At 39.2% G+C, this 8,873-nt stretch overlaps 2 non-coding genes across 2 annotated transcripts; one reads left to right on the top strand and one right to left on the bottom strand.

Moving 5' to 3' along the window:
* The first annotated feature begins 2,093 nt into the window (after positions 1 to 2,093).
* On the top strand, positions 2,094 to 2,175 carry TRNAL-AAG (transfer RNA leucine (anticodon AAG)). The gene has a single exon. It is a non-coding gene; the product is annotated as a tRNA-Leu (tRNA).
* Positions 2,176 to 7,638: 5,463 nt separating this feature from the next.
* On the bottom strand, positions 7,639 to 7,720 carry TRNAL-UAG (transfer RNA leucine (anticodon UAG)). Its single transcript has one exon. It is a non-coding gene; the product is annotated as a tRNA-Leu (tRNA).
* Positions 7,721 to 8,873: the final 1,153 nt, after the last annotated feature.

Genomic DNA, 8,873 nt, shown 5'->3' with positions numbered 1-8,873 from the left:
TCAGATCAAATCAGTCATCCTGAGTCCACTGCTGAATAAAGGCTTCTTTCATAGCATTCAATGATTCACATTACCGCGCCAACCCCACGTCACTCCTGCAAACTTTTCTATTTTGTTTCTCCACCTGTCTGGTCTCCCTCTTCCACGCTTCCCATCTTGCGGCGTCCACTAAGTAAAACACTCCATCGTTCATCAGTCATTTGCGCTAACTTACCTGCCCAATTCTACTTCCTCTCTTTCACCGCCACCACAATATCTTTATTCTGCTCTCTCACCCAACTTGCTCTCTTTCGGTGTTATTCTCATCATTGATCTCTCCATTCTCCATTGTGCATTCCTTAGTTTTGTCTCCGTTACCCTCGCCAATTTCTAAGTCTCACAGTAGATTATTGCTGGAAGAATGCATTGATTAAACTTCACGTTTCAAACATAAAGGTAGCCTCCCAAGATTTTATTATATCTACCAAACACTTGCCAACCAATTGCAATACGTTTTTTATTTCATTATCAATATCTTTGGTCACTTTCACCATCTGGACTAAATATACTCTTCAACTTCAAGACTCTCACCTCTTTTTGAACTTTCGTGTTGAACATTATTTTGGTTTTACTCTTATTCATTTTTAAACCTGCTTTGAGACTCCTTGTTCAGATCACTCAGCATATCTTGCAAATCTGCTTTTCCTGATATACTAATGTCATCCGCAAATCTTAGGTGGTTAAAATATTCGCCATTAATCGCCTTTCTCTTCCCAACTCAATCTTCTGAAAATCTCTTCCAAACAAGCTATAAATAATTTGGGTGAAATGGTATCGCCTTTTTCGATCTTGGTCTTTCTTTTTATCTTTATGTAGTCGAATTACAGTTGTAACTTTTGCATAAATCTTTTCAAGATCTCTTACGGTCTGTTCGTTTGTAGCCTGCTTGCGTAGCGAGTTTAGTATTGCTATTTGTTCTACCGAGTCAAAGGTCTTTTCGTAATCTACAAAAACTAAACAAAGAGTTATGTTGTATTCAGTCGTTTTCTCGATTAGTTGGTTCATCGCCTGCAAATGGTCCAGAGTCGATATGTTTGAAAGATAGAAAAGGAGAGATCATCAAATGCAGAGACAAAATGGTAAAGAGTAGAATTTTTTTTTACCAAGAGCTTTACTCGTCGAAGACCGTAGTTGAGTCAGTAAATTCGACTGTAGACGTTAGTATTGTACCAGAAATTACAAAGGAAAAAATAGCGTTTGCTTTAAAAAATATGAAACAAGGGAAAGCAGCTGGGAATGATGTTATGTCGATAGATCCTTTGAAAGACGCAGGGAAAGAAGTTCATACTAAGTTAGCTCAGTGCTTACGTCAAGAAAGCGTTCCTGAATCCTAGTGCAATGCTATAGTGATTCTGCTTCATAAAAAAGGAGACCAGAAGGACCTTAGTAACTATCGACCGATTAGCTTGCTATCAAATGTATACATTCTCTAAGATCCTTACAAACAGACTGAGTCAATTTTAAGATGGAAAACAACCGAGAGAACAGGCAGGATTTAGGAGTGGATATTCGATTCTAGACAAAGGTAAATACAAGTAAATAATACAATCGAAAGACAACCTTTGTAGGTGTGATATAGGATTGACGTGTGTAAAGAACTAAACACTGAATATCCCCTAGCTCAGAAAAATTCAGAGGATTAGTAAATCCTTGAGTAAATAATTCCCCTAAAGTTAATTTAACCTTTATCAAATGAACGTCTGTTATCTTTAAGATCTGAGATATAATTGCGGTATACACGACAGCAAAAGAGTACTATTTAGATAAAGATAGGTGCTTTTTCGATTTGAGACAAGTTAAAGCAATTAATTCCAACAAAATTAAACAGTTATCTGCGCACGTTAGTGTGCGCATAGTGAAGTTGGCATACCTCAGTTGTATAAACTATTTGAAATAAGATATATAAGAATCATTTGAACTCGTAATATTGCTGTTAGTCTGTAAATATTATGTTCTTAATATCCAAGGCAAACAAAAAGTGCAAGACCTGGTAAGAACACAAAAGAAAAAACTTTTAGATTTTGAAAACATTACAATTCCATCACTCTCCCAACGGTAGCGTGGCCGAGCGGTCTAAGGCGCTGGTTTAAGGCACCAGTCTCTTCGGAGGCGTGGGTTCGAATCCCACCGCTGCCAGATGTTTTCCAGGCGTATATAGCTTAGATGTTTAAACAATGAAATGCACGGCAAACGTACAATCAAGCACAAAAGCACATTTTCCTGTCATTTGAAAGGTCTATTGATCGAGTTTGCATCGGGAATGGGCGTGGCTTAGTGACGTCATCACTCAGCGATGGGCCTATAATACCTTCCCACAAACCCCTACTTGTTGCTGCTCTAATCCCCAGTGGAACCCATCTGCAAGATTCAGAGGAGTATGTGAATCATACTCTTGTATCTTGAATGTGACGATGAACCCGTGATTCAGTCACAGACCATTTGAGTCACTATAAACCAACCAGTATAGGGGTGAGTGAATCAGAAACGGTCAGGTGAATCAGAGAAAGAGTTGGATCACAAGGAGAGTCGACGAATGAAGAACAAAGATTGTATTTCGTTGCCGATTACCAGCGCTTCTATCCTTGGGGACCATATCGAAGAGACGGAGTCGTAGAGGAGATTTGAGGAGGGTAGCGTAAAGAAGACTAATATAAATCAAAAGTTACTCAGATTTCCCCTTTGACGACCAGAATAATAGTGATGTTGCGTGACTGGTCCGTAGGGGTGTCACGAATGTCCCCCTAAATTACTGACTGCATGCAATTTATGCAGCTGATACCTTAAACGGTATGTGTGGGGTAGGGGAGCTGAGATGTATTTTTTTATGACTGGGATTAAGTCAGAATTTGAGTAATTGACTCAATTGCGGAGAAAGTGGTTTCAGCGAGATGCTGGTTTTATTCATCAATGAAATGTCCAACCCTTAATTCGCCGGGTAGGTCACCTTGAGCGCAGCAAGACTACAAAGGTTTGAGTCAATCGGTGAGTGTCCGCCGCTGGCCGAGTCCTCGAAGCCATCATCGATCGACGCGTCGCCACTTATTGCCCGTCAAACGGCGGTTAGTCAGTAATTCAGTCGGTTAGCTGGTCGGTCAATACTTAGTATCAGTACTGCCGAGCGTTAGTTCAAGAATTTATTTCAGTGAGCGCGTATAGTTATATTTATCTAGTAAGGAATAACGAGGACAACATCGAGGTTATGAAATACAATTTATTAAATATCAAGGAATCAGCAGAGAAGTACAAAAAGACTAAATAAAGCAAATACTACAAAGTTACAAATTATCTAATGAAATGAAAGGCACTATTGATGAAAACTAGGATGGATGAAATAAGAGAGCGGAACTGGATAATCTTAATAAAAGGCAGATAGAAAGGAAAAGAAACCCGAATCATATAAAGGAAACTATTGGAAAAGATGAATATATGAAACTGGTTCCAATCCAGAATATTTCTTTGATAGTAAGTCATTATTAAGTGCAGACAATGGTAAAGAGAACAGAAAATTACTACCATGAAATTTTCTCCCCAAATGCCACACTTCAGTCAGTAAATTAATCTGAAGACGTGTTTCAAGCTCACCATCAACCGGAGTAACTCTTTCAATGGTGGACTGCAGTTAGCTAGCAATGCCTACAACTAACCATCCCACCCCTCAACCAAAGTGAGCACCATTTTGGTGGTCTGACCAGTAATAGGTTCTTTGGGGTCGATTATAATATTTTGGTTACAGCATTCAGGCTGTATGTCAAGTCCAGGAGAATCCCTAGATGTCATTGACTAGGTTTTAATCGGAAGCTCAAGTGTGATGCGTGTCCTCAGAAGATCTGTGGTGCTTGCCACACTTGAAGACCCTGAAGAACTATGGAGCAACTGTAAAAGTGAAACTAACAGCTGCCAAGGAATGCAGTGAAGATCGTCCATTATCGAGGAGTGGTGTGGCGTCGCGTGGGTGTATGGAGAATATGAAGATGTGTCCTGCTACCTGATTGGCTGGGGACCTGGATCAATAGAGGACTTTGACAAGGTGAACTAGAGGTCTTTGAGGAGATATGTCGCTGGAGTCGTTGGGGAATGTCAGAGTATTTCATTGCAAATAACCTCAGACCAAATTACCAGATTTTGAAGGAACTCCTAATATGCGATACAAGAGAGCATTGTACGAACAACTATTGGGCTACTAGTGTCAGACATGGATGTGTGTAGAGTTCTGTGGGCAAATTCACTTTTAGTAGTTTTACTAAGGATTACAAAGGAAGAGCATGCCGACAGGAGACCTTTTGGTCCATAACTAGGTCGGATGCAAAAAATAAAAATGATAATAATGAATGAACAAATAAAAATTATAATAGCATAAGTAATAATAGAGTGAATAGGTAAAATTAAATAATAAACAGGTAAATAATAAATTGACAGATTAATAATTTATGATGAAGAAATAAACAAAGTTTATTCCATTCATTAACTACATGGTTGGCGAAGTTGTTTCTACCCATTTCCTGACAGTTTGAGACCATTATTTCTTGTCGGATTCTCATTCAATGTGAAAATTTTGTCACTTTTGATGTCAATCCCCTAAAAAAATCTGTATCAAGTCACCTCTGAGTCTACTTTTTTCACGGAAAACATTCATATGTTGTAGTGGATTTTCGTATTATTTTTGATATTTGGAATCAGTTTTGTGGCTCGCCGTTGTATTTTCTCCTCTGTCAATTTCTTTAATGAGATTTGGTGACCATATGGAAATAACATATTCCAAATGTAGACGAACTAACGATTTATATAGCTTGTTGAGAGATGGACTTATGAAGTCAAAATATTGCGCAATCAGTCCTAGAATCTTATTTGCCTTTTCAGAGGTTGAAATACACAGTTTAGATTATTTGAGATCGTTACTGATAATTACCCCCGAAATCCTTTTCACTATCCACTTTTGATAACGAATTTCCAAATAACTTGTAATCGTACTTACTGTTATTCCTATGTGCATAACATTGCATTTACTTGTGTTAAATTTCATTAGCCACTTTTCAGAACATTGCTGTAGTTTATCTAAATCTTCTTGAATATCTAATTAGTTTAAGTGATCATTTGCCATTCCGCACATTTTTTAATCATCAGCAAATTTGGAGACAATAGATTTCAGTACGTGGTCTATAACATATATACTATGAATAGAAGTGGCCCAAGAACTACAAGCAGTCAGCTTTCCCCGGCTGGTGTTTGGGTGACGGTTGCCAGTCCATGCATAGATGGAACTACTATATTTGAGTAAGGTTAGGGGGTACGTAACTCAAAGAGTGGAAAAGTAATTGGCAACATCAGCACGGAATTGCTAACCCCAAAGTGAGGCCATGATCCATATTATCATGCCGTGTTCTAGTAGCATTCCCTTTGTCAGGAGAAAGGATCTGGTCGTTCCTGTCTGGATGGGGAAAGGACAGTCAAGATAGGAATATTTCACACGGTATTACGTTGCTCATTGTGATGAGACGCCAGGTCTCAGGAATTAACACCAAAGTCTTAGTGGTTTATTGCCTACAGAATGATACAGTTCAGTTTTTGCCCATCCATATGGGGAGGACATATACGCGCGCTCACACACAGAGTACCCCACGAGCGTTGCTCCTTTCCCGTGTGCTACAATTACGTAAATATATAGAAAAATACTCGCCCTTACGTGCGCCCGCTCCCCACACGCGCACGCACATGAAGTTGGAACTATACATGAATTTTAAGCTAGGTGTGATAATTGAATTCATATTCAATATGACAGTTGAAGAACAAAGTGACAACCAAAGTTGGAACCATATATGTATTTTAAGTTAAGTATGATGATTGGCTAGTAAGAGAATCTCACGAGCGTGGCTCCTCTACTGCATAACAATGTGTGTGTGTATATATATAACGCATACACCGAGGGGATTGTCACGGAGATGAATAACCCAGGTAGCACCTAGTATAAAAGTAAAAGTGCCACGCGTTCCCATGTCATTTTCACTAACGTTTTGTTCCCTATTCAAACACTACTTCTGGAATCCTCCAGGCTCCTCCACTTTGTCTAGCTCTCTCGCTCTTCCTGTCTTCATCTTTTATTATTTACTTCCTCTGTTTTATATAATCACACCTTCATTAAATCCATGTTTTCTTCTGCATGGAAAATTGATAAAGGAACTAGGTATTCTGGGAATAGTCTGCTGTAGTCGGTACTTAGAGAACTGGTTGGAATATCGATTCTTTAAATCTATAGAACCCTAAAGTGGTTTTTATCTCGTCTGAATAAGATAATATTACTTGGCGGAAAACAGAATGAACACACATGTCAAACAAGGTATTCAAAGGGTGAACGCTGTGCACATTTAGCTCCTTTCATGTCGAGCGATTTATGCTGCCTAGGGTACTTCTCTAACCGCCTCGGTCCGCCCTTCTCATTGTCTGAAGAAACGTCTTATGTCATCTGCTTCCTATCAAATAAAATCGGTGCTTTCTGTTCCCTTTCTTCTCGCCTTTGCCTCTGTGCTCGTTGTGTTTTTCGCTTCCTTGGTCTAGTTTGTAGTGCGTAGGTTGATTATATAAATATAGATACCTCTAGTTAACGCCAAACCTGTTCTCTCCAAATAATGCTGCTCGTCTCAACTGATCATTTCAGCCCAATGATAGGCAAATTGCAAAGTTAGCTAAATACATACGGGTTTATTCGACTGAAGAACGGATCCTTGTTAGAATGAATTACAGAGTATTAATTCCATAAACCATAACTGAATATTTCTAGGACTAAATATAACTGACTCGGCTTCATACTCCATAGACTACTTAGCTACTACACCAGTTGAACTTAATCCTTTCGGTACTGTGGCATCCTTTAAAGCAGGGATTCTCAACCTCTCCACCATCGTTAACCCCTTCGGCTTGATGTATTTCTCCATTTAGCCCCTTCCATACAAAAAATCCATAGCCATCATAAAGGGACCAAAAAGGACTGACTGACACTCTCCCTTCCTCCCCCTCCTACTTTCTTCGGCGTGCACACACACAAGACACATACATACAACCAAAGTTGGAACTATACATGTATTTTAAGTTAAGTATGATAATTGGCTATTAAGAGACACAATTTACAAAATCAAATTTAAGTGAATAAATATTCAACTATCAGGTACATCAGTTATTTACCCCTTGCCATGTAATTTTTACCCCCAAGGGGCAAATTTACCCCTTGTTGAGAATCACTATTTTAGAGGATGGCTAACGACAGACAACTTTGTCTTTCAGAGAGGATGTTCATTGTACTTCAGCGCGGATAACCAACGTTTCTGTTCTTCTGGGCTATATTGCGCCGAAGAGGGGGTAAAGGAGACAAATAGGATGGCTGAGATGGAGTTAATATTAGTCAACCTCCTTTTTTGAATCGAGACTAGTCTTCAATTTGCGCGTCTATGGTCCATAGAAAGAATGGTTTAATTTGGTGACATTCACGAAGTTCTTGTGTTACTATTAGCTAAACATGTGTGATCACTATTAGCTTTACACATGTGCTCTGTTGAAGGTGATCGGATCAAATAATTATGAATCTTAATTCGTCAACAGAAATAAATCATATGGCAGCGGTGGGATTCGAACCCACGCCTCCTCAGAGACTGGAGCCTAAATCCAGCGCCTTAGACCACTCGGCCACGCTACCCATGCCAAGTTGGGGAAATTATGCCCATTAAATAGAAATAAAATCTCAAATATGGTTACTTTATGAGTAATATTTATCTTATATTATCCTATAATTGCACAAGGTTGGATATGAAAGAAAATGAGTTAAAGGAAAGGTCCTATTTTGATAAGGAAAAATGAGGAGTGTTAAGCGGGAACTTTAAGTTTTCAAATACTTTTTCTCAAACTCGCTGTTTTTAATCTTCTTTGGTGATTTTATTTATTTGATACTATCTCTTATGTAAAGTGCACACACAGTGAATAATTTAGAACCGTAGGGTAAACTTGAGCAATAACATTTTCTTACCCTTTGGCCCTCACACACCTGTTGGCGTAGCTGAAGGTTAAGGATTTTCCACTCCCCGCCGTTTATGATCCTCTGTGGGACAATCGGGAATGCTATCGGAAGGTGACCAGTGGTGTTCGGTGGCAACGGACGTGGGTTATGATCAAAGTACCCTTCAACTGTCAGTTCGGGGAAAATAACGAAAATAAATAAACAAAAAAGATGAGATAGAAATAAAATAACATAAAATTTAGCCGACTGCAGGGTTAGTCTATCTCTTGAAGAGCGATATATACAGACTTTTTAACTCACCACGGTTGCTCAGTATTATTTCTAACCTTTTAATGATTTAATCCCACCGCATAACAGATGTTTAAAGAATTTATACGGGCCAGCAACAGGTGATTTTATCCATTTGGGGGGACGCCATTGTACTGAAGATGTGTGTGTATTGGGCAGGAATGTCCTGTTAAGGGGTTAGCTTACCGGGCTTCTTTTCCTCCAATCTCTAATTAATCGGCTGTACTGTCCCGAAATCCCTGGACAGTGGAAAAAGGAAAGAGGTTGACTGACATGAGAATTTCTCACACATTGGGAAATTGGGGAAGGGTGATAGCTGCAGTTGGGAACCAGGATCCAGGAACTTCGGGAACAAGTCGGGACCGTACTTGCCCCCTTCCACTACAAACACGTAGTTTCGAAAAACTAGAGGAATGTGTTTCTCAGTAAAAGGGGGAGGGATGACAAACACGAGGTGTAAATCACAGACCTAAGCTATCACTTGACATTTGTATTTTGAGGAGTCTCCAGAATTCAAACAGAAACAACATAATTGGGCAAATTTCTT

Source organism: Oratosquilla oratoria, chromosome 34, assembly GCF_046742065.1.
Source record: "Oratosquilla oratoria isolate Oo_2021 chromosome 34, ASM4674206v1, whole genome shotgun sequence".
In the NCBI taxonomy this organism is placed as follows: Eukaryota; Metazoa; Arthropoda; class Malacostraca; order Stomatopoda; family Squillidae; genus Oratosquilla; species Oratosquilla oratoria.
This window is presented reverse-complemented; position numbering and strand designations above follow the sequence as displayed.